The 26894-nt window shown below is 43.0% G+C and overlaps 1 long non-coding RNA gene across 2 annotated transcripts; it reads right to left on the bottom strand.

Annotated features, from left to right (window-relative positions):
* Positions 1-307: 307 nt before the first annotated feature.
* On the bottom strand, positions 308-26189 carry LOC133215236 (uncharacterized). Of its 2 annotated transcripts, XR_009726346.1 has the most exons (5): positions 25839-26189; positions 24730-24982; positions 22649-22841; positions 20631-20670; positions 308-4791 (listed from the first exon to the last, which is right to left on the bottom strand). It is a non-coding gene; the product is annotated as an uncharacterized LOC133215236 (long non-coding RNA). The 2 variants fall into 2 exon arrangements; XR_009726347.1 differs by lacking the exon at positions 20631-20670 and having other exon boundaries at positions 25839-26188.
* Positions 26190-26894: the final 705 nt, after the last annotated feature.

Raw genomic sequence — 26894 nt, 5'->3', positions numbered from 1 at the left:
AATTATTCTACTTAGCAAAGAACAGAAAGGGTAAAGCTAATTAGAATAATGACTTTTATGTTCCTTGTTGCAGGACAAAGAGGAGACTAAGATATCCCTCATGATGCTGTTCAGCTCACTACGTCCATGATTTATAGTTATGGAACCATCTGACTTCCTATAGCAAAGTACCTTCTGTATCATCCATGCCAGCTGAGTAGTGTCAGTGCTCCTCTTAAGTTTGCTTTGGCTCAGGCTACTCGCAGCAATAGACCATAGTCAGGCCATCAGTTGAGTTAGAAGAAAGGCAATCTTTCAGGTCCTTAGAAAGCTTTGAAAGCTTAAAGGGTAGTGGAGAAAGACATTATGAAAGCATGAAGGAGAGATTCTGGCTATGCCAAGAGAAGCATGGAGCTCTAAGATGAAAGAAAGAGAAGTTAAGGGAGAAATGATGATGCTGTGGGAGGAGGGTGCCTTGCGAGACACAAAAATGCCAGAAATGATAGAGGATTTAAGAGGATGGGTAGGGAAAGACAGCCAGCAGACACAGATTCCTGGGGACGGAATATTTTTGGAAACCTTATTTAGCAATTCACGCAATCTTTTCTTACACTTTCTCTCACATGCAGAAAAACACACACATGCTGCACACACAGAACAGTTTTATCCAACCTACTTATGTTAACAGATAAATGCAGCTAATCATACATATGACAATGGTCCCAGAAAATGCTGTAGTTATACTCTTTATCTAATCCAATTTTGGTCAGTAGATATCTTAAATATATATCTTAAAGCATCGAACTTTGAAGCTGGTCTCCCTGGGCATACCATATGGTTAAGGGACGGAGAAAGGTTCCTCCAAGAGGAAATGGAAAGCAAGAGCCTGATTTACATGTCCAGATTCATGCTGTGTAGCAGGTTTTCTCTCTGGATTACACAGACAGCCTAGGAGCCAGCCTTCTGAATTAGATACCTACAATTAGTGCAAGTATGAACTAAAGTGTTTCAATAGAACAAAGTAACTGATTACTTTCAGAACATGCTTGGAAGTTCAGGTTGTTTTTATGTAAAAAACAGACATGCTAAATAGAAATATTTTAATTAACTTACAGTCTTCCACAGAATTTTTCAAAATTTCACTGCAAAACTGAAACCTCTCCACAAAATATTTTCCAGTTTTCTACAGTCAGAAAATACAATTCCAAAAATCCAGCCAGTCAGATGACAACAAGCCAGTTTGTTTAAGTTTAGGTTGCCAGACACAGGAAGATCTTTTAGCTCTTTATTTTCCTAATGGAAGACATGAAAATGTAATTAAACCCAGATATTTTTACCCAGGATATTTCCATTTTGGCTAAGATTACAGTCCTCATTTAAAAAGCCATTTCAAGTTAAAAAATTCCACTGAAAAGACATTCTGAAGAGATTTATACTGCAGGCAATGGTGCAATATAAATATCTAGACTGGACAGGAGGGAAAGAAGTAGATGCTTTGATTTGGCAATGTATCTAAACATGAGCAAACTCTGACCATATAAACAGTTCTGCTGAGAACACACACTGCAGAACATTGTAGTTGTTACACTAAATAACCAAAACATAGGCTTAAATGCCTTTGCATTTGCTGTACTTTGAAACTGCCAGTTCTCATGTTTTAAAATGCTCTTTTAGCTTCCAGTTGCAGGCTATCTCATCTGGTGGCCAGTTACTCATCTAAGATGCTGAACCTTCTCTAAGACCTGAGAAAAGGACAATCATAGATTTATGCTGTCACTTTCTCAAGACAGACTTATATGCTGAATGAATGAGGAGCCTTCTGTAAAAAATGCATTTTTATTTTTTTGGATAGACAAACCCAGTTAATGTTTTGAGGGTACTAAGAAGGTAGGTTAATTACTTTTCAATGGGAATTACTAACCAATTTATTGGTGCAAAAATAATTTTATTGTCAAGAAGAGCAATCAAATTAGGATAATTCACTTATTTTCATCAGTAAAGATGGTTCAGTTTGAATAAAGATGTTTTTGTAGCTAGTAAGAACCTTGTGTGCATATAAAGATGCAAAGTTTCAGCAATTCTAACTATAGTTCTATAATAACAAAAACTAAATAACTACTTCATTAAAGGTACTCTTTACACAGAAGTTAATGCCATCATTGTGTTCTGCTGTATTCTACATGGACTATGACTACTGAAGGCAGAATAGCCAGTCTAGATCTGGATTAATCATTAATAAAAAAGAGAAGAACATACTTCAGAGATGGCCTTTGCTATTGTTAATGTCAATACACAGGCTCGGGGGTGTTGCAGAAAAAGCACATTGTAGTTCTCTAACAGGTTGCATTCTCATCTATTTATATTGGATATTGTCACATGTCCATATAATTATGATGGACTCAGGGCTGTATATGCATTACAACATGCTAAGGTATCCTGAAGATCCACAAATCAGTCTGAAGGCAATGAGAGACTTGTGCTTCTCAAAATGAAGTTACGGACATGGTGCCTACCTACAGAAGTACCTGGACAAACAGCACTCAACACTGCAGCTCTTCATGTCTGGGTGCTGGGCTCCCAGCACTAAGCTAGGGAGCCAGACTGATTATCAGGGGTTAGGGATCTGCCCATAAAAAGGGATTCACAAGAGTCCATTCAATGGACAACATATGCTTCAGATATGGCTCAGAGGATGTGCCAAGGATATCCAGTCAAATCCTATATATACCCCAAGGCCCATCTGCCTTATTCTGGGCTGTATGAAGTACTTGCCTTGCATGCCACTCCACTCTGAACTCTTCCTTGTCTTAAAGCACTTCAGCATTTTCTTTCATAAAGAGCAGGGCTAAGCCACTCCTGTCTTCCATGGGTTCTACTGCTATTCCAGCTAGCAAAAGGAACTGATGAACATTTAAGGGGACCAGGGCCAGTTCCCTTTTCTAGCAAGATTCACATCTCTCTCTCACACATGAGCATACTAGCTGCCAGGCTAGCTCCCCCTGCCACACAGGTTGGCCTCTTGGGATAGATAAATAAAAGAATTGGTTCAGGTACAGGCTAGTCCCACAGCAGAGCACAGGGTCTGGTGTAGAACCCTCTCCTTCCCACCCGTGAGGCAGAACAGGGCTTCTTTTGCTCTCAGATCTCCAAAGGTTGTGGTATGGTGCTTGTATAGTGAAGAATGAAGCCACCCCTGAAATTCTGTCAATCAAAGGTAGAGATTTGAATAGCAGAGACAAAAACCAGGAAAGAAAATCATTCAGGTTGCTCAGTGACTATTAGAAAATACTCTTGAAGGCACCTCAGGTGGGGTGACCAAGATCACCAATCACATCTGAGACAGCCTAAGAGTTTCACTCATAATAAAATAATAGGTGAACTAAGCAACCTGAAGACTGGAAAACATGGAGAGATATCCACCATGGCCAGCAGGCTGGCATAAAACAAAAGAAACTTCTTGAAATATTTTTAGGGTGACATACAGAATCTGAAAGTCTTCTGAAATGCCGAATATCACCATAAATTTATGCTGTAAGACAGAAATTGAAAAGAGAATCTGAACACAAGACTTTGACCTCAGACATCACACTTTCCGGAGCAGACCGCCTGCTGAAATCCATGCTTAGGCGGGTTCTTTTTTCATCTGCGTGGCTGCTCTGCAGTCACTCCATGGAAGGTAGATCAGACCAACAGGATCAGAAAACTGCTGTCCAGGAAGGTGCCTTCTGAGGAGAGGCAGGCAGGAGGAACAGCACAGATGGAGCCCTCAGAAAGTGGGTGTCTAGATAAGTGCAGTATCTGGGGAGAGAGAGGATGAAGAGCCTAGGTACAGCTAGATTGCAAGGTTGGCTGAACTGATACAAAGAGACATCTCACAGAATAAACAATGCTAGATACCACTCAGATTGACATAACCATCATTGATTGACATGCCATCAACTCAGAAACGTTAGATACACAGAAAAGCTGTGACTTAATATCTTGAGTAAGAGTGACTTGATGTCTGAATCTCTTTCTTACAATGTCATACTCCTAGCTCTTCAGTCCCTAAGCCTGCATTTCAGAGAGCAGAAAAACAAAAACTTCTGACTGCAGACAGAACAATCTACCACTGCAGCACTGGTTCTTTCCATGCTGGAGGACACATCACAGCTCTGAAAACTAAGTTAACAACTCTGTGCACTTTTAGCATAAAGCAAGGCTATGCCAAAGGCAAAATAATCAATAGAATTAATTTCTGTCCTTATGAAAGGCTGATAATTCAGTATTAAAGCCTGATTCTTCTCTCACAGAATTCAGTAGCAAATCTCTATCTGTTTGGATGAAGTGAGAGCAAACCTCGAGAATTCACTAAGGCTTATATACTAGTGTGCACTGAACCAGTGAAGTGGACCCAGCAAACAAGGTGAGAAAAGTAAAGCTGCATTCAGCTTGGATTGGATTGCTTGCCTTCATTTTTACTTAGGGAGGCACAAAGAATACCCAGAGGGTTAGCCAGTTTGATGGCTAAAAGCTCCAATGCCCTGACAGAGCCAGTTCTCCCACTGTTACTGTCTCTGCCAGCATTCTAACGATGGGAGATTTCCTCAAGAATGCTACTGTAGACACAACCACAGTATAAATAGTTGGGCTGCTGCTCCTCTGGGAAAGCCAGTCATGCCAAGAACTGTCAAACCAACAGCAACAGCAACCAAGGTGGACAGCTTTCTGCTTCTTGTTCACAGTAGAGGTAGACAAGGTGCTGAGGATTAAACAGGTCCGTTATAGGGCTCATGTTGTTGCAATCAAGCTTTTTCCTCTCATTTAAAATATCTGAAACAATCAAAACGGAAATTAAAACAAATCCAAAGAACTGCATGAATGTAATATAAGCACCTCACACTTAAAAAGCATATACAAGTACACACGTAATTCCAGCAACCACAGGAACAGAGGATAAGTAGCTTTTGGGTTGCCAGACCCTCTTTTCTGTTCCATTTAATTCTTCATCCTCCCCAGAAGATGTAGCAATCCAAAAAGGACAGGCTGAGGCTGAGTACAGGGAAAGGGTGTATGGGACAGATGGAGACTCGTCCACCTTCAAAGCAGCCTCTTACCATAAAAGACAATTCACAGCATTGCTTGAACTTTCAGCTTTTCTCACATTTAAAAGCTTTCCTTCAGCAGAACCTTCTCCCTGCCCTGTTCTACAAAGTAGCCATGCTGCCTTTCCATTCAGCAGTTGTGGAAAGTGCCAGGTTAAGCATTCTAGAAGCTTGAGTTGCCCATGGAGCCATAGAACAAAACCACCTCTGGCTCAGATTTCTTCTAAATTTCTGTTTCCACATGAACTTCTTAGCACAAAAGTGAATATTTGGTGATGCACTAGTGGACAGGCACTAATGGTTTCTTTGCTGTTTAAGAAAAACTCTTTACAGATGGAACAGAAGATAAATGACTGATTTTCATTTCCAAGAAGGCTCATTTACAAATCTCAAGTAGTCTAATAGGGGTTTAAGTATAGTTTACACCAACTAGTTTCCACCAGAAGACACAGAAGTATTAATAAACACAAAAACTAAGTCTCCCCCTCTATTATTTGCAAAAGAAAATTACTACTTTTATATTTGCTCGCAGTAAATGCCAAGGATTATAATGTAAATAGAGCAGTAGGAAAGTACTTAAGGAAGATGTAGCAAATCCATTGTTTGCAGTGATTCTACTAAGTTTAAAACCAGACCTGGCAATTAATATGCTTTGATAGAATCATGTTTTTCGTTACACTGCTCCACATATTTAATTATCTGCTAATCCATCTCCAAGAAATCAGTGAGCTAAACTAGAGAACCATTACCTGAAAAACATGACCAAGAGCCAAGTATTTGAAATCACTTATTGATACAAAACATAAGGCAGACTTCCAGCACAAGCAGTCCCTCGGGTTTAATCTTAAGATCTATAATGAAAAATCTCTTCTCTTTACCACTGTAGTCTTTCATCTCTTCCCAGGAGGGAGCAATCATCTTCCCAAACCCTCCCTTGTGGTCTTAATTGTCAAAAGGGAGTCTTTCTGTTAGTGCAGCACTGTAAGGCTAATGAATTAACTGAAGTAAAGATCATATCTAACAAAGACCAGCTACTGAACTACAGCAGCGTACTGATTCCCAGCAATGGGCTCTGGGCAAATCACCTCCAGTCAAACCACCATCACTGAAAAGTTACTGTCTACTTTTCATAAAAACACAGTTTGTCACTAGCTCAAGATACACTGTTAAGTTAAAAAAGTTTCATATAGGGAGGCTAATTTCTCCTTACCTGAAAATGAACTGTTGCCCAAATCAGGGGTGGGAGATTTATTAGGAAATTGGCACAGTTTTAGAAAAGGAGAAGACCTTTCTCTGGCAGGTAAGATGGAGTGGATTCGGTTTATCTGCCATTTGTGGCAAGCTGTGGAGAGGGAAGGGTGCTGGGGTAAGGCTAAGTTGACACTGTAGGCTTGCACTGGGCCAGTTGAGATGGACAGGATTGTAAGAAGATGTGACCTCCAACTATACAACTTCAGTTGCTGCATGCCCAACTGTTGACCTAATTACCCTGGCAAAACTGGACTTCTCAGATTGCTAGTTTCCCTTGGTGGGGGAGAGAAGTTTGTCTCTGTAAAACCTAGAACAGTTACAACCAGCCATATTTAGACAGACCCTGAATGAAATGTTTGATGTTCTCCAGCATTCCTTTAGGGTTGGAATTTTTCTTGTCCAAGACGGTCAAAAGGCATGCATTTACAAAGCCTCATGGTCAATCCCAAGCTTGCTTTCTCAGGAACTAAAACATTTTGGGTGAAAATTGCAAATCTGTGCACCATCAGGACAGTATTTTCTGTTCTGCAAACCTCTCTGAGCCCAGAAGCTGTTGCCCTAGGCCAGCAGCCAGCCAGAAAACTGGTCAGTTCAAGACACTAGCCTCTTCAACAAACTCAAAGCCAGTTCACAGCACTGGCTTGAGACCACAAGGAAGCCAAGAGGTGAGGCTTTACAGTAACAGAGTGGAAGTGGAAAAGAGGGTGTCTCAATTTTCAAGGCTTCCAAGAGACCTGCAGAGGTCATTGAGTAGCCTTTGTATGACTGTAGTTAGCAAAACAGAGCATAATTTATGAGTATATTCATGCTACAACTTTGTGCTGTAATAACTTGAAAAACTGATGAGTAAAGTTTTCAGAACTAAGTCTTTATTATGTTAGTGAAAGAGAAAATATTTAGCACTGATCAAGAGTAACAGCTTTTGTGGTACAAAAAGAGCATTTCCTTAAATTTTTGCTCTCTCCTTAATAATAGCTGATAATTTTAAATGAGCTCTGCAGGCATATATATATACTTCAAACCAAACCAGTTTGGGCCAGGACACAACAGTCACTCATGAGAAGACCAGGCTATCACAGTTCCAACATGTCCAGTCACCTGAAGTTCAGCAAGGGTCAAATTCTCCTAAAGGAACACATTTTTCCAAGTACCTTGGTGACTCAGGTTCCTAAGCAATTTCCACCCAGGACAAAAGATGTGCAAATATAACAGGGCACACACATTTCAGTGTCATATCTCCAGAGGAGACTTTCACACTGTGATGCTGAGTGTTGAGCTGTTAATTCACTGAATGCAAGTCTTGATGCTGGTGTGAGTATTGAGGCCTTCAGCAAAGAGCTACTTCAATACACAAAGAAACTAACAACAAGCAAGGAGCTGTCTAAGCCAGCCAACAGTGGAGTTCCAAGGACTAGCAGGTTCCTTAAATCCCACCCACCCTAGAAACCTGGCGTTTTACAGAGGATGGCAATGAGGCGCCTCTCTCCCTGCAGAAGTCATAACCCTAAATCTTCTTCTCATATTTGGTACTTATACCTACCCATTTGGAGACAAAAAAGAAACAAAAACCAAAAAAACTGCCAAGAAATGAAGGTTTCACATCCCATTTTCGTTCAGTAGCACTCCTCCAGGCCATGGAGTTGGTACCCACTTTAAAACTGAGTCAATAATCTCCACTTCAGGTTTAGGTAGCTAATATTGCTGCTATACACCTGTATCTAACCCCTGGTACCCAAACAGCTTTAAAATCTGGACCTTAAGATTCCAAGTTTCTCAGAATTCAACACAACTATGATTCTTACACCTTCTTTGATGACGGTTGTAAGGGTCCTAGGTCTTTTGAGGTGAAATTCTTTAAGCTGAAATGAAAATATTTAGTCCACTCTAAATATCTGGACTTCCCCTCTGATTGGCATATACCTCCAGAGATATCTTCAGGTATTCCATCCTATTCTAAACTATTTTTGAAGGAATTATTCATCATTTTTGTTTGCTTCCACTCTTAAGTACATAGCTCTTAATGTCTGCAGAGCTGCTGAGCAGGAGCTAGAAGCCTCAAAAAGAAATATATTTTCAAACAGGATTGTCTGAACTAAGGTGCAGTCAGAGTCATCAGTCCACAACTCCTGCATTAGAACTGATAAATGCTGGTGGAGTCTAACACAGTGGCAATGGGATTTGAAAGTGACATTCAGCTTCTCGTGATTCTGTGCTGTCTGGCAATCACTGTCAAAGGAAGCAGAACTGGAGTGTTTTCTCTCAGCTGCTTGTATTTGCTGATAGCCCAGATATAGGAAAGAGAGGCATCAAAGAGCAAGGAAGGCCAAAATCCCCCCCATCCACAGCCACACACACATTTGGAATGCAGCTCAGCAGGGAGGCTCCCAAAATCATTGTTGGAAGAACAAAGGCAAGTTTTAGATGACAGACGTTTCAAACAACAGAAAAGTTTGAGGAGACCAATAAGAATAACAATTAGAATGGGAAAGGATTAAGTGGCCAACAGAAAACAACAAAAGGAAAATTAACATCTTTTCAAAAATCACAAAGCAACTTCAAAAGTAGGGTAAGAACAATGAAAACCCCAAATTATGCACAGTTTAGCAGCAAAGCTCACAAAGAAATTAAGTGACTCCTGCAGAGAAAGGGTGTGGGGAGATCTTATAAAATTACCAAATTCCACACAGGATAAAAAAAAAGAGAATTCTCACACACATAGCCTGGTAGGCAGCCAGTACCACTCAGTGCCATGATTTTTGAAGGCCAAATTCTAAAATGCATTTCTAATTCCAATAGTTTTGCAAAGGGGAATGATAGATAATGAAACAATATTAAAGAAATCCAATTGGGGTTAGCAAGAACTAGTCAACTGTGCCAACTAGTGACACAGCACAATGTGTCTGTGGTAACACCTTGCTTTTGTGCACTCATTACCTAATGAAACTTCAACAATTTGGGATGAAAGTGTGTATGATAAGCACTAAACTCCGGTGAAATTCTGTCTGTTTGTTTTGAAATGTTCAGCCAAAATCATTGTGATGTTTCCCAGAATAAGATGTGCAGATGATTGATAACTTCTCTCACCCCTTAAAGGAAAAACTCTAATGATTTCCTCTGTAGCTTCAACTACTTCTATACAACTATACAAGTAGCGTAGCTTCACTACTTGTATAGCATGGGAAAGGATGTTCAAATTTAGCAGAAGCCTAAAACTTAACCTATCTGTGTTATGACTTTACCTTCTGCCATAAAAGACAACGCGAATTTTATAAATCTTAGAGAAACCACACTTCACACATCCTTAACAGTGACTTCCTCAACTTCAGCAGCTAATGATTCTGGCAGTCCTTCCGAACCTTCCTTCTTCCCTGAGCCCATTCATTCCACAGCTCTTAGGGTTGTTCAGGCTGTAGCTAAAACCAGGGAAAACCTGCAAAAGCTGTATTTGGCTTTTCCAGACTAGCATGAGGCCAGGAACTGGACCTGAGAGTGGGAAACTCCTTTGCCACATTCTGATGCTGTCTCTGCTGCCATTCAATAGTAGTGTGACTCAGATGCTGAAAAGAGAAAAAGGATTCAGGAGAATTAAAAAGAGAATATTGAGATTCAGAGACAATATATAAGAAATAGCGAGAAGAGAGTTGAAGGAAAGGACTAGAGCACATCAGGAAAGGCGCTCCTTGAATTAGGAGCTGGAGACAGCATGGGAAGGGGAAGCTGGGACCACAAGGCAAAGGGTGTATGACTAACTGTCACAAGGATGGAGGGGACAGGGCATCTGGCTCTGCTAGAGGCAGAAGCTGGAGCCATGGAAGGAAACAAAAACAGGTAAAGGGGAGGCCCAGAAATAGATGTGAACCTTAAAGGTGAGGAAACAGACACTGGCAGAAAATGACTGAAGAGAAATACTAGGAGAGAAAGCATCTAAGGGGGGAGAAGAAGTCAAAGAAAGAAGATGATGAAAGGGGAGTCAGATCTTACTGCTAAGCATACAAAACATTGAGAAACCTGAGCTTTTTCAAGCAAAGACATCGAGATAAGTCAGGGAGGAAGGGTCTGGGAACATAAGTCTAGACTGAAGGAGACAACAATGTATAAAACCCAGCAGATGTAAGATGGGGCTGTAGCATGGAGGCAGGGCACAAATAAAAATCATTAGAGGGTGGGAGAGGTATCAGACAGAGAACTGAAGTATGCATGGATTTAAAAGCAATTCCTGAGGGAAGAGAGGAGAATTACAAATTTGCCAAGTAAGGAGAACAGGTAGGGCCACAGAATCAAGCCAGTACCTTTGAGAAGGAGAGACTGGGATGGGGCAGGAGGATGGGTCTGCAAGAAGAGGACCCAGAGAAGGACAAGAGAAAGATGGGGAACATGAAGCAACACTAAAGGGCTGTCATGTAGCTGAGCACTGAGCAGAACTGAGGGTGCTTGCAGACACATTTCCAGTGCACCTGCGAGACACTGCTGCTGGTCTACACTGGGAGTAGCAGCTGCTACCACTCTTTGTTAGTGTAAGTGCCTGTACATGCTGTGAAGATACCCTCCATAACTAAATGTCCCAGCCTTAGCATTCAGAGAGCTGGACACCGGATCGCTTCCCTTCTTCTTTTTTTTCCCCCAAGCAACCAAGGAATTTGCACACAAAAGTTCTGTGTTTAAAACTCTCAGTGGTGCTGTAGAACCCTCATTTACCTCTCTCATATCTATATGCTCAGATAACAGCTTTTAACAACACATGTCATTTTTCTTTCAGCCCCATGCCTCAATCCACTCATGGAATGTGCCACACTCTCTTGACAAAAACTTATTCACTAGTTTGTCTTCCCATAACTGTTCAGTGTTCGCAAACATTATTTACAGCATACAATTTAAATTGTCTCTGAAGAAAGACATTATGTAAGTCACATTATCTCATTATTTCCTTCAGCTTCTATCCTTAAATATATCCTTTTCTCTTCCTAACAATTTACTCTTCTGTGGCATTCACAGTATTAACATTTCCAAGGCCTAAAGACTCAATAGTTTCTTCAGGAGCCCAAGAATGCAGACAGACGTTTAGAGTTTTAAATAATTAGGACCAGCATTGCTGGGAGTGTTTGGTATATTGCCCTACATATTTGTCTGTATTTGAATAAACACCTTTGAAAATCTGTCTTTCTGTGCTTGCACAACATCAATTCATTTATTTTCACAACACTTCCCGGAGGGCAAGGCAGACAATATTATTCCCTCGTTAGGAAACTGAAGCAATGAAAGTGTCTGGTCAGAATGGGTGCCCAATTTGAAATAGGCAGGAATTTCTTTCTGTAGCATACTATTGGCAGCAGTTCTGCATGCGCCTCAAATGAGTCCCTAGGCTTGCAAGTAATTCAGGAAATAAGGAACACACCATTCATGACCACCTGTGGCTGCATCAGTGACTGTCCCAGAATCACACGGGGGCTTTGTGGCAGAGAAAGTGGACAACAGCCTGCATCAGAATAGGTCAGCATGGGGCATTTATCAGGTGGTTGTCCTTCCACCACCTGCAAGCCCAGGTTTTGTACCTTATACATATTCCTACTTCAGCAACAAGTGACAAGACTCCAGGCAGCAGTGTGTAATCTGTACACAGTGATTCATCTCTGGAGGAATAATCCTACCCCACAGACTGCATCCTGTTAAAACCTCTTCATAATCCCAATGTATATTTGACAAGATGGGCATGTCAGGTTAGCCTTGCCTAACTTCTGAAAGAACAGGTGCCTGTGCACTTTATACAGCTTTAAGTGTTTGTTTCACAGTCATGTACCATAGAGACCAAACATAGGATGAAGATGCCAGACAGCTGGTTCTATTGCCAGCTATACCACCAGCCTGCAGAGCAACCACAGCTAAGTTACCTACTTCCCCAAGTCTCCCCTTCTTCTTTTGTAAAATAGGGATGTCAATATTGACATAACTTCTAAAGTATTTTGAGAAGTATTGATGAAATGCACTATTGGAGAGTTAGGCATTATTGGTGTCCTTGCACATAGCAGGCTTGATGTGTAATCCATGCATACACGTATTTTAAATGTCTGCTCAGCTGCTGGACTTGACACACCGGGCTAAAAAAACACTGGTAAATTCTAGATACAGGTCTTCAGGCAGCTCATCATTATGATTCCATGGCTGAGCACACAGACACATTTGAGTTTATGCTTTAATACCAAAATGAGTGTAACTACCACATTACAAAGATGAAAGGATTGAGTTAGATCAGCAACAAGTGATGGAAAGACATAAAACACTGCAAGAAGAATCAGTGGATCATGCTCACTATGCCAGTTTTGCTACTAACCTCCTACTAACCTGAAATCTAGTCCGTCATTGAAATTCCCCATGACTTGTTCACAGTCGCAGAGAAGCTGTCTGCATAACTGATCTAGATGTCAACATAGTTTTTTCACAGTTATTTTATGCAACACATCTAAGAAAACAAGTCTGGTGCACAAAGGGAGAAGAACAAGCTCTGAGTGAAAAGAAAACTAGTGTAAGCCTTTGGGTTCAGAACTTTTTTCTTTGTTTGATTGCCATGCCATTAAACTGACACTGGAATGATGCTTGACTGCATTTGAACCTTGTAGCCAATTGCATCAAAAATTGAGATTTGCTGTTGATCACCTTTTGAAGTGCAAAGTGTCCTCACAGAGCTTGCCTTTAATCCACATAGTTTGCATTGTGCCCTATTGTTAAAGACTGGACAGAAACAGATTTAGCGGCAAGTTTAACCATCAGAAGTAATTTAATAAAAGTCTTCCATTCTGATACTTTGCTTGAAAACCCCAGTAGGAGTATGCACAAGCATGTATGGCCATATTTTAGATAGTGAACTAATGATACTGACATTTTCCTAACTTGATACTCTCCCTGATAAAAACTGTTATTTTCGATATTTCAATTTTCTAAACACAAATGATATTCAAAAACAATTCTGGCTGATGGGATTTAAAAGCAGATTACAGAAAGATTTAAAAACTCCATGTAATTGGAGAAAACAATTTGCTACTCAACAGATTTAAGCTTTGCTGCTGATCAGAAGATAAGACTACCCACATTCATATCTAAGTTACCAAGAACCATAATGCCATACAAGAGCAGCAAGCACACACTTGACAAGATTACAGTTCCATACATTTGGAACTAGCAAAAGAAAATACTTCTCAAAGAGGTCCAGAGCCAGTCTGGGGTATTTTCTACAACAAAAAGTCATTGGGATAAGCAGCACAACTATCTTTTTTAAAATAACAGAATCATTTACCAGACATTAAGCACCTTTACTGGTGAAGATAAACAAGCTCTAGGTCAAGTATGCATCAGAAGTAAAATGTTTAAGGAGTTCAGGGACTGCAATCCCCATAGAATCATAGAATGGTTTGGGGTGGAAAGGACCTTAAGATCATCCAGTTCCAAGCCCCTACCATGGACAGGGACACCTCACACTAAACCATGTCACCCAAGGCTCTGTCCAACCTGGCCTTGAACACCGCCAGGGATGGAGCATTCACAGCTTCCCTGGGCAACCCTTTCCAGTGCCTCACCACCCTTACAGTAAATAACTTCCTCCTTATAACCAATCTAAACTTCCTCTGTTTAAGTTTTAAGCCATTAACCCTTGTCCTATCACTACTGTCCCTAATGAAGAGTCCCTTTCCAGCATCCTTGTAGGCCCCTTCAGATACTGGAAGGCTGCTATGAGGTCTCCATGCAGCCTTCTCTTCTCCAGGCTGAACAGCCCCAACTTTCTCAGCCTGTCTTCATACAGGAGGTGCTCCAGTTCCCTGATCATTCTCATGGCCTCCTCTGGACTTGTTCCAGCAGTTCCGTGTCCTTTTTATGTTGAGGACACCAGAACTGCGCACAATACTCCAGGTGAGGTCTCACGAGAGCAGAACAGAGGGCCAGGATCACCTCCTTGGACCTGCTGGTCACACTCCTTTTTGATGCAGGCCAGGATACGGTTGGCTTTCTGGGCTGCGAGTGCACAGTGAAGCTGGCTCACATTAAGGTTCTCATTGACCAGGTTCAAACCAGTCACCATCGGCCACTAATGGTCATTTCCCGAGGTGAGCGGCTCCAGAGAGGAGCCTTCAGCACCGGAACGAGGGGAAACCCCGCGTCCCGCAGCCCCGGTTCCGAGCGCCCAGAGCCACCGAGGTACCCTCGAGCCCTCGCCAGGCCTTGCCCAGGAGCCGCAGCTCCGCTGGGACCAGCAGGGACTCACAGGGGGCGGGGCCAGGCCCCGCCCCGGGGAGCGCGGGAACGGCGCGTGGCGCGGCGGTTGACGTCGGCAGCGCGAGCGGGCAGCGGGCGGGATGGGGAGCGCTCGCCTCAGGGCCGGGGCCGGGGCCCGCTCTGGGAGCTCTGCTCTGGCTGCCCCGGCGGTGGCAGCGTCGGCACCAGACAGAGCCGGTGAGAGGGGCGGCTGCAGCGCGGAGCTCGGGGTGCAGAAAGTGCCTGCACTGGAGTCTTGCTGAGAAGCTGCCTGCCCTAGTAAGTCCCTCTGACTTATCACTCATGGTTCACGTGGGTGCTAGTGACATAGACAGCAGTAGCCTGGAGAACAAGGACTACAGAGCCCTGGGCCTCAGATAGCTCTTTCATCAATCCTCCAGGTCAAAGAGAGGACCTTGAAAAGGCCAGGTGGATCTGGCAGGTTAATAAACGGTTAGAAGAGTGGTGCCATAGTCAGGGGTTTGTGTATTTAGAACACGGGATTCGATTTAGGAGGCTGGTGGAGCTGGTCTGACAAAGAAGGGGAAGAGCTGCTTTGGTAGGAGACTTGCCAGGCTGGTCAAGGCAGCTTTAAACTAGATGTGTTGGGGGAAGGGGGCATCAATCCATCCCAACACCCCCAGTCAGTTGCAAGCACCTGTAATAAATGCTTGGAGCAATGCAGATATCCCAGCTGCTGCAGCCAATGAGTCGGCTTCATTTGGAGCTTGGCTCAGATACCTCTATACAAATGCCTGTAGCATGGGGAATAAACAAGAGGAATTAGAGATGTGTGTACGTCTACAGGAATATGATATTGGCAACACAGAAACATGGTGGGATGGCTCTCATGACTGCAGTGTTGGAATGGAGAGTTATAGGCTTTTTAGGAAAGACAGACAAGGCAGATGGAGAGGGGGACTAACTATTTATGCCAGTGATAGGCTGGAGAGTATGGAACTCTGTCTGGGGACAGGTGATCAGTCAACAGAAAGCTTGTGGGTCAGAATCAAAGGGAGAACAGCAATGGGGGACATTATTGTGGGGATCTGTTACAAGCTGCCTGATCAGGAGGACTTTGTGGATGAAGCTCTCTATAGACAGATAGGAGCAGCCTCTCGCTCACAGTCCCTTGTCCTCAAGGGGATTTCAACCACCCTGATATCTGTTGGAGGGACGGTACGGCCCAGCACAAGCAATCCAGGAGGTTGTGCAGAAGACAACTTCCTCCTGCAAGTAATAGAGGAGCCAACAAGGAGAGGTGCCATGCTTGACCTCATGTTCACCAACAGGGAAGGGCTTGCTGGAAATGTGACACTCCAGGGCAGCCTTGCCTGTAGCAATCATGAGATGGTTCAGTTCAAGATCCTCAGGACAGTGAGAAGAGCGTGCAGCAAGCTCACTGCCCCAGACTTCAACAGAGCAGACTTTGGCCTCTTCAGGAACCTGCTTAGTATAGTTCCATGGGATATAGCTCTAGAAGGCAGGGGGCCCCAAAACTGCTGGTTGATATTCAAGGATCACCTGCTCCAAGCTCAGGAGTGTTGCTAGGCTAGAAGGAAATGCATCAGGAGGGCCAGGAGACCTCCATGGGTGGATAAGGAGCTGCTGAGGAAACTTAGAGGGGAAAAAAGAAGCTTATAAAAGGTGGAAGTGAAAACAGGCAGCCTGGATAGAATACACAGACATTGTCTGGGAAGCTGGGAACCACATCAGGAAAGCTAAGGCGCAGTTAGAATTAAATCTGGCAAGGGATGTGAAAGATGGCAGGAAGGGCTTCTATACGTATGTAGCAAACAAAAGACAGATTAGGGATAATGTGGGCCTTCTCTAGAAGCTATCAGGAGAACTGCCTACCCTGGATTTGGAGAAGGCTGAGGCTTTTCAATAACCCCTTTGCCTCAGTTTTCACTGGGAAATGCTCTGACCACACCACCCAAGTCTGGGAAGGCAGACACAAGAACTGTGAGAATGAAGACCTTGGGCCCACTGTAGGAAAGGATCTGGTTCGAGATCATCTTAAGAACCTGAATGTGCACAAGTCCATGGGACCTGATGAAACCCACCTGTGGGTCCTGAAGGAGCTGGAGAAGTTGCTAAGCCACTGTCCATCATATTTGAAAAATCATGGAAGTCAGGTGACGTTCCTGATGACTGGAAAAAGGGAAATATAACCCCCATTTTCAAGAAGGGGAAAATGAATGACCCAGGGAATAGCAGACCAGTCAGTCTCACTTCTGTGACTGGCAAAATCTTGGAGCAGGTTCTCCTGGAAGGCATGCTAATGCACATGAAAAACAACAAGGTGGTTGGTGACAGCCAGCATGGCTTCACTAAAGGGAAATCATGTCTGACCAATTTGGTGGCCTTCTATGATGGGGCTACAGAACTGATGGATAGGGGCAAAGCAGCTGACATCATCTACCTGGATATGTGCAAAGCATTCGACACTGTCCCCCATGACATCCTTGTCTCTAGAGAGTCATCAGTTTGATGGACAGACCACTTGGTGGATAAAGAACTGGCTGGATGGCCACATGGAAAGAGTTGTGGTCAATGGCGAAATGTCCAGTTGGAGACCAGTAATGAGTGGTGTCCTTAGGGGGTCAGTGTTGAGACCGATCTTGTTCAATATCTTTGTCGCTGACATGGACAGTGGGATTGAGTGTGCCCTCAGCAAGTTTGCTGACGAAACTAAGTTATGTGATTCGGTTGATACACTGGAGGGAAGCAATGCCATCCAGAGGGACCTAGACACGCTTGTGAGGTGGGCCAATGGCAACCTCATGAGGTTCAGCCACGCCAAGTGCAAGGTCCTACACCTGGATCAGGGCAATCCCAGGCACATCTACAGGTTGAGCGAGAAGAGGTTCAGAGCAGCCTGCTGAGAAGGACTTGGGGTGTTGGTTGATGAGAAACTGAACATGAGCTGGCTGCAGTGTGTGCTCACAGCCCAGAAACCAACCATACACTGGGCTGCATCAAAAGAAGTGTGACCAGCAGGTCAAAGGAGGTGATCATGCCCGTCTACTCTGCTCTTATGAGACCCCACCTGCAGTATTTTATATACTTCTGGTGTCCTCAATAAGAAGGACGTGGAGCTGATGGAGCAAGTCCAGAAAAGGGCCGTGAGGATGATAAGGGCTTGAGCACTTCCATATGAAGACAGGCTGAGAAAGTTAGGGCTGTTCAGCCTGGAGAACAGAATGCTGTGTGGGGACCTCATAGCAGCCTTCCAGTATCTGAAGGGGGCCTACAAGGGTGCTGGAAAGGGACCCTTCATGAGAGACTGCAGTGATAGGACAAGGGGTAATGGGTTAAAACTTGAACAGGGGAAATTCTTTATTGTCAGGGTGTGAGGCACTGGCACAGGTTGCCCAAGGAAGCTGTGAATGCTCCATCCCTGGCAGTGTTCAAGGCCAGGCGGGACAGAGTCTTGAGTGACATTGTTTAGTGTGTGGTGTCCCTGCCCATGTCAGGGGGGTTGGAACTGGGTGATATTAAGGTCCTTTCCAACCCTAACAAGTCTATGATATGATTCTGTGTCATGTGTGACAGTGTCAGACGCTTTGCACAAGTCCAGGTAGATGATGTCAGCTGCTCTACCCCATCCGTCAGTCTGTAGAAGGCCACCAAATTGGGTCAGGCAGAATTTGCCCTAATGCACCAACCACCTTGTTGTTTTTTCATAAGCAGTCAGATGAGAGTTCATGTAAATGTTACGTCTTATGGGATTGTCTTTCTTACAAGCTTGGTGCAATAGAATCATAGAATGGTTTGAATTGGAAGGAACCTTAAAGATCATCTAGTTCAAACCTCGTACCGTGGGCAGGGACACCTTTCACTAGGCCAAGTTGCCCAAAGTCCTTTCCAACCTGGCATTAAGCTATCTGTGTTCTGGTTGTAATGGCATTTGAAAATAACATTAAAAGAAAATTTTTGTATACAGTGCAATCCAAAACCCAGAGAGCCAAGTCTGGTGCTAAGAACTCAAAACGGCTTCAAACAGCTTATTAGCAGTAACACTGATATTGAACCGATAGCAAATGGCATTGAATTGATAGTAAACAGCATTCAGCCCAGAGGGGCAACACTGAGCCTAGCTCTGCTGCCAGAGAATGCCAGTTTGCTTCTTTGGCTAGAAAAAAAGGAGGAGAAGCAAGGGGATCTTGGAAGTGCAAAATTTGCACACATTCACCTCAGCATCTGCAAAACAATTGCAGCAACACACTCTGTGTCTAGACCACCAGGGACAGAATCATAGAATAGAATCATAGAACAGTTAGGGTTGGAAAAGACCTTAAGATCATCCAGTTCCAACCCCCCTACCATGGACAGGGACACCTCACACTAAACCATGTCACCCAAAGGCTCTGTCTAACCTGGCCTTGAACACCGCCAGGGATGGAGCATTCACAGCTTCCCTGGGCAACCCTTCCCAGTGTCTCACCACCCTTACAGTAAAGAACTTCCTCCTTATAACCAATCTAAACTTCCCCTGTTTAAGTTTTAACCCATTACCCCTTGTCCTATCACTACTGTCCCTAATGAAGAGTCCCTTTCCAGCATCCTTGTAGGCCCCCTTCAGATACTGGAAGGCTGCTATGAGGTCTCCATACAGCCTTCTCCAGGCTGAACAGCCCCAACTTTCTCAGCCTGTCTTCTTATGGAAAGGATAGCCCTTAACATCCTCATGACCCTACTCTGGACCCCATCAGCTCCATGTCCTTCTTATTTTGAGGACACCAGAAGTATACAAAATACTCCAAGTGAGGTCTCACAAGAGCAGAGGGACAGGATCACCTCCTTTGACCTGCTGGTCATGCTCCTTTTGATGCAGCCCAGGATATGGGGCTTTCCAGGATACGGATTTGTCATCCCTGAGCTGAAGACCTCACCCAGGCAGAATATGAGAGTTAGCCTCACTCCCTGAACACAGCTCCCTGACCTTCCCCCCAGCCACCCCACCACTTGGAATAAAAGCAAATAGAATGTTCAGCATGGAGGTTTCCCACATGTGGGCGCAGTGCCAAAGCTCCCCAAAAAGGGCCGTCACATCCCCTGCAAACCAGCCAGCACTTTTTGAAGCCTAGAGATCCTCTCCTCCATACCTGGTTTTCACAACCTGGTTCAGTCATTGTGATGGGCCCAACAGCAAGCGCCAAGGAAGGACAGAGATTCTGTGCTGCCCTAGTAGCTGTATTTCCATCCCAGTGAGGATTTCTGTCATATCATAGAGAGACAGATTTACAGTTTTCTTTTTGTAGGAAAACACATCTATTTCTTAACAGCACGAGGCTAATTCCCTGCCTTGCTGCCTGCAGCTAAGCTTTGCCACGTTTTACTACACTGGGCTACCCATTTTAATGCACTGACAGTTTTACTTTCTCTGTGCAGTGTGTGTTTTTGAACTCACTCTACAGCATGCTGTGAAGCAGACAAGGGAGGAGGAAATAAAGAAGGAATGAAGGAATGAAGGAAGGTGGTTCAGCCCCATGGAAATGTTGCACTTCCCTGGAGATTAAGCTTCTGTTTTCTCAACAGTCCCAATAAGGGAATCTACATGTTTAGCAGAGCAAATCTTAAAATAAGATTACATGTACCATGCTGTCCCAGCCAAAAACCTGCCCCTGCTTAGCGGCAGCCCATATGCACTGGCATGAGTTCACACCAACTTGCTGGTGGGTGCAATGAGCAGAATAACTGTTTGTGTTGTCTGCCTGCAGCTACTCCACCACTCCAACCCCCATGAAAACACTTCAAGGGGCTGCTCTGCACTATTTGCCTGCCATCATAAATGCAGATGCCACATTGTGGAACAAGGGAAGGTCTGCTTCTCTGTTTCAGGAAATACCCATCACAACAAGTCAGTGGAGCCCTGCTGATTTCCACCACAAAACTGCTGTTCAGTAGACCCAGTTTCAGTCCACATCCCTGCCCTAAGCACCTTACAGTTTACAGCTTGAGCCTGCCACATAGCCTTGTGCTGTTTGACCCAGGTCACACAGACAAACATCAGCTACTGAACCAAAACCCTCACAAGCCTTTCTATTATCCCACAGCTGATAAGGAGGTTACCTGGCTGGTTGGATGTCCAGAGCACGTGGCCAGAAAAGCACTTAAAAAAAAAGAAAAGAAAAGAAAGCCTCAGCAAGTTTGTAGTCCTCCATTCATTTCTACTCACTGTCTGCATTGACTGAGTCAGATGCAGTCACTTCCCAGCTCATTTCCTAGGTTCAGCTAGTTGAAAGAAACCCAAACTCAAGTTGCCCACTGTACCCTCGCAGTTCCCACATGCAGTCTACTACATCAAGGAAACATCCTACATTGTCATGCCAGGGAGTACAGTTTCTGGGAAAGATGCCACTACTTCTTCTAATCAATTGTTTTAAGATGACACTAACTTCACCATGGCTGAAAGTGCCACTCTTGGGGACATATGAAAATAATTCCTTCATTTTTAGGTCAAACATTGCCCTACAGCACCACACAGCCCACATTACAAATGAAACTGGAGTGAGAAGAGGCCCATTCTGGTATTGCGATGCCCAGAACAGAGCACAGAGCTCCTAGTGTGGTCCCATCTGGAATGTCATTTAATATCCAAGTCAATGAGGTTTTGAGTCAAGAGGGTTAGCTTAATCCAACTAGTCCCCCTTCCTTGGGGGTAAGGAAGGGGAGCAGCAGTTTAGGTTTCAACCTCAAGTGATACCTCATTCAATTAGAGAAACCCCCAGCTAAGAGATGGGATGTAAGGCCTGAGATTTCTCACACACAAAAAAAAAAAGAAGAAAAAAAAGAAAAAGTCAGCATTAGCAAGCCCTAATCCATTTGCTGTGACAGCTATTTATCAGGCGATAAAAGAAGCAATGAGCAGACTAATTCAATTTTGCCTCAGTAAAGGCTCAGCTGTAAGGGAAACCTGAACTTATTATAGTTTTCCTACAGAACAATATGAAAAATTCAGACAAGATGGATGCTTCTCAATCCCTTGGGTCTGAGGAGCAGCTTGCAGTACCTGAGTCAGTGCTGCTTCCCTTTGGTACACCCATCTGGTTAAGGAGTAAACAAGGCATACCTTATCTGCACTAGATCTCTCTGTATGCAGAGCCTTAATTGGAAGCTGAGCATATTCAGAAAAATTGGGATCGATTATCTCTGACAGCATTCCCAGGAATTAGATCAAACAACACATTGGCACTTAGAGAGGGCCAAGAAGGAACAGCAGGAGCCAAAATTACCCACCTTGCCCTGCAGCCCATGCTGTTTGATGCACAAATAATCCCTACAGCAGCAAGGCTCATCTCTGCCACAAAGCTGCAAAAAAGCTTTTACCCTGGAATCAGTGAAAACATGCAGAGGTGGGAAAGCATCTAAGGAATTGACTCCTGAATGACACCTCACCTCAGGCAAACTCGCCAGGATGAAGAACTGCCAGAGCACATTTGTTCCCAGCCTAAGAATGTTTTCACTGCGGTAAAAATTTGATGAGTCAGGCCAAACCCAGAATTTCATGAACTGTCTTTTTGATGCCCTGCACCCATGAAAACCAGACCACATGTGCTCACGAAAATGTTCTCATGCATACAAGTAGGACTTAAGCCACTGTAGTAGGCAAGCCTATAATTAGGCAATTTTGATTTGATGTTGAATGTGGCTGAACTTGGGAGTCAAAATGTAGGCTTCTTTTATACAGCTGCCACACTTCTTGATTTTACAGACTGCAAAGGGTGACCAGGAAAATGCCAGAACTGACAATTTTTCAGTAAAGAATCCAGTTCTTATAATGATACCTGCCTGCAGTCTCCCAGTTGCTGAGCGTAAATGAGATAATAACTCAGTGAATTGTTCACATATAATCAGCCATCTAATTGCGTGTGCATCTGCCAGCCTGGAATATGCAAATCCACCTGTAAAATGAATCTGTGCATTCTGAAAGGTGAACTTTAAAAGGTCTATGGTGACAGGCAGCTAGCAAAGTCTAGTTCCAAATGTCTTCTACAACCTTACCATGAAAATAAATGGCACACAGTTAACTTCTCAATCCGCTTCTGACCATTTGACTTTGAGGTGACTTTTCCTAGCTACTGAGCTACTTTCCCTACAGTCATCCTTCACACTACTGTGAGACCATATATAAACTTCAGGAAGGTTCTTCATCAAGGTAAAGTGCACTGCTCTGCTCCATCTCCTGGAACAGTTCAGAAGGCCGGTCCCTCATTTCAATTGTGAAGCAGCTGACAGTAATTGCTCATTCTGTCTTTCTTCCAAGCAAATGAGAACAAGGACCTAAGGAACAATAGAGTAGAAATGACACTTGTGAAACAAGCATGTTGTAAGTCCTAGATAATCAACTATGACAAATGCATTCATAAATGTATAATTGTTACATGAAGGGGAGGGAGGGCAGGAGGAAGCTGGAGAGGTACTGTGTTCAGACTCACAAATCATTGAAATTAGAAATGGAAAAGACACAAACCACCTGGGGCCAACACAGAATCATCATTAGCAATGGTAGTTCATTAATGAAACGCCCTAAGGAAATAGCATATGGCTAAATGGGAAAATTCAAGAGGCTATTCAGGCTGGACGAGCATGCAGTTGTATGTTTGGAAAACTAGTCATAATGAAGACAATGATAAATGACTGTGAACAAAAAAAAAAAAAAACCAACAAGAGGGAAATCAGAAGAGCCAAAATTGAGTTTGAAAAATAAATAGCCCAAAGCATTAAAACAAATCAACTAGAGGTCCTTTCAGGATTTGTCTGCGTTAGTATTTCAGTTCAGATCAGGAGCATGGTTTTAAAGCAAATCTCTTCATCTTCACTTAATATGCTGTGTTGATGTCGCAGAGAAGACAATCTAAATTTTTCTCAGAAGAAACCAGAAGATGCACTCTGGGAATGCACTGAATGTACTTCAGTTGCTGGTTGGTGGTCACGTTATGGGACCAGGCCAGACCAAATTTAAAATAAAAGCCCCTTGAAATTTTTAGAGCGTGTGGACCTTGCATCCTCAAAATTATCTTGGGCTGTGAATCCAGGTAATATCATGCAGTAAAAATGATTTAAAAATCAGGAAGCAACAATATGAAAATCAAGAGTCAATTTTCCTCATGGCCAAAGGTGGCAATGAGACCCTTCCAGTGCCACACTAGGTCTGCTTTCTTTAAATACAGGCACTGATGACCTGGAAAGGGAATTTAGGCAGGGAGACAGCCGCACTGCCAAATGGTGCAGTTATTTAGGTTAGTCAGGCAATAAGATTTTCCAGAGGGATGGACAGGAGCTATATGATGCCAAGCAAAATCTAATGCTCATAAATAATGCACAGTGCAGGAGAAAACTGTCTTTCATTGTTGCAAATCTCTGCCAGAACTGCATCAGCTCAGCAAAGGACTATGTGTGCCACTTCAGATGAGTCCTAACTTGGGATCTGAGTGTGGCAAAGATACTTGGCTGTAGGAGAAATGACCTACAGAACAATGCAGAGAGATTATCATTCCAGCTTCCTACATAAGCAGAGGAGCAGCTGGGAAAAGGCACCGGTCACCTCATTTTAAAGCCAGCATCACAGAAGTCACTACTGATCACTGACTGCCTGTTGTCCTCTTCCATCTGCCAACTCAGTCAAAATAAGCTAAGTTAATTGAAGCAGTTTATACAGTAAGGGTTTGCTGCCACAGTAGCCTCACTTTGATTGAAACAGGTTATGGAGTACTAACACAGACAATTAGGCCACCAAATCAGAGACAAAATAAGTTCTTTATGCAGTGGGGTGTGAGAAATAGCTGGGGACAAGCTCGGAGGAGTGTGAAGGGGTAAAGAATGTGACAGCATTTAACTGCAGCACCAGAATCAGGATGGATTGACTGTACCCAAAAACTGGAGGGCAGTTCCAATGAGGCTGTTCAGTTATCTAACACCATTAACTGTAAGTGCATTTAATGCATTTTAATGTGATGGTAGATAAAATGTTCTGAGTACTGGTCTTATGAATCAATCTTTCCAGGCCTAGTGTGGTAAATGTTAAGCCAAGAGGATCCAGAAGAGTAAACTGAGAGCATGTTCTCATTGAAATCTCTCCTCAGACATTCTAAAGGGCATTTGTGACATGTCCCAGCTGTTAGCACGTAAGGGTAAAATGCTCGCAGTCACTAGAAACTCCAGAATGCACCCAAGGCTGCAGAGGTAACACTCCTGTCTTCTCACTGCTATGCAGGCAGGGACAGGTAGTGGCCCCAGCACTCAGAGGTGAAGCTAAGCAAATTTTGTGGTCATCCTGGAAGCTGCAACCCTTATCTGTTCAGATCAGCAGCTCATTTCCCATGTATACAGAGAGTTTGGGATTGTCAGCACCCTCCATTCACTTAAACTGCACAGGGCGCTATCTACTAGATGTGCAGGAAGTAGTTTAAATTCACCAGATGCTGTCACAGGAGAGGGATTAGAAAAAAGTTAAAAGTAGACAGGCGTTGGCTATCACATGGTACTCCCATTTTTGCATTCTCAGTGCTCACATGTTTTGGCCACAAAAGGATACATACATTGGAATTGTTTGATTGGGGTGGAGTAAACGGGTGTTACATTTATCTGTAGCCGTTGCGCTCACATGGCATTGTATCTACTTGTTCTGTTAGCCAGGAACTAGTATACCCAAAGAGTCTTATGCACGCAAGTAAACAAAGCTTGAAGTTACTTAGGCTGTGCTTAAATGGTTATTTTAACCCAATACAAATCTATGCTGCCACTGGCTGAGCCTGCTTGCCTCTTTCTTGCCTTTACCCTAAAGCACACTAGCATGCTCCTGTTCCATTCTGAAGGCTTTCGTGCAGCAATCAAGTAGCCAAACAGTGATCCAGGTCAGGGAACCAATTTGTCTGCAAACAGAGCTCTTTTTTCACCTGTTAGGTTGGTTCTGAGATGATCCACCTTGTACAGCAATGCAACTGCAGTGGCATTAATACCACAAGCATTTCAGTGGAAAGGAGAGGTCAAGGGAATGCGGTAGCCTTTACAGGATACTCATCTGCTTATTTGTAGGCTCATACTTAAGTTCTCTTGCTGTCACAAGGAACTTAAGCACATACTTAAAACTGATCTTGTATATCAGATGCTGTATAGAGCTTTTTAGCCATTTTAAATTCTAACATAAAACTCTATGCATACAATCTCTACAATCAGGTTTCACAAAAGTAATATTCTCAATGTATCATGATCATTGATATTATACTGTATATGCATAGCAGCATGAAGTCATGAAATACAGACAAGAAAAAGAGTTACCTGAGATCATCTTGCAACTGTAGTCCAGCAGCACACACTCATTTTACAGCTGATTAAAGCTCTGAACTTCTTTTCTCATCAAAGTTTAATGTTTTGAAGTCTGGAGTTGATCGAAGGATAAAACCAAGTATTTCATCAGTTTCCCAGTAAATGGTAATCTGGAGGAAAACAAGAATTAGGAGCTGGTTAAAATGGGTTAAATGAAATCTGTTTCCAGAATCAATTTTAGGAGTTTGAATTTTCATTTTAAAATATATTCTATCTTACAGAAGTTCTTTTACTTCATATTTTCCTGTTATTTCATGATTAATCAATACAATTATTCACTGCCTTACACCGACATGTCATAACATGACATATCGTAATTTAAATATCCTTTTATTCTACCAAAAATAGTTACTTTTAAAACCATAAAGGGCAGCTGCTGCCTGGTAGGGATCAAAATATATTTTTTTTCTCTCATAGGATAGTTTGATGCTTTGACACAGAAAAGGAAGATAAAATATTTCAGTCAGTACTGAGCCGAAGCCACTCTAAAGTACATTTACAATAAAAAATAAAGCTTAATTAATAGAATGTTTGAATCGCATGTCATACTGTATGTACTACATCAGTGCTAACAGTGAACACAATAAATAAATGCTTCAAACAATGAAAATTACAAATAAAACAATAAAAAATATTGGTGGGGGGAAAAGAGCATTTCAATTATGTAAAACTAAGTTATTTAAAAACAATGTGCAGCAGGAGGAGGAGAGTAGCAATCCATTTCATTCTGCTGCAATTTCTGAGCCCAAATCTGGCTCCATCTTACTGATGAAAGCAGTTTTCTTTGAAATAGAAAAAAAAAAAATTGGCTCAGAAAATGTCTTTCTCAAAAAGAAGGAAGTGATATATATATATATATACACACACACAAAATTATTCTGGTTCTTTTAAACACTTCTGTGTTACTACTAATTGACAATCATGCCTTATCTCTATGTTTTCCCTGATAACCTGAAATACACAGGGTAATATCTAAGTTATTTGCCCCAGCACATTTAAAATGCCGAG

This window comes from Neopsephotus bourkii, unplaced genomic scaffold, assembly GCF_033783945.1.
Source record: "Neopsephotus bourkii isolate Nb327-2 ecotype Australia unplaced genomic scaffold, CSIRO-AGI_Nbou_v1 NB_962, whole genome shotgun sequence".
Lineage (NCBI taxonomy): Eukaryota > Metazoa > Chordata > Aves > Psittaciformes > Psittacidae > Neopsephotus > Neopsephotus bourkii.
Note: the sequence above shows the minus strand (reverse complement) of the source record. Positions and strands in the feature narration are given on the sequence as shown.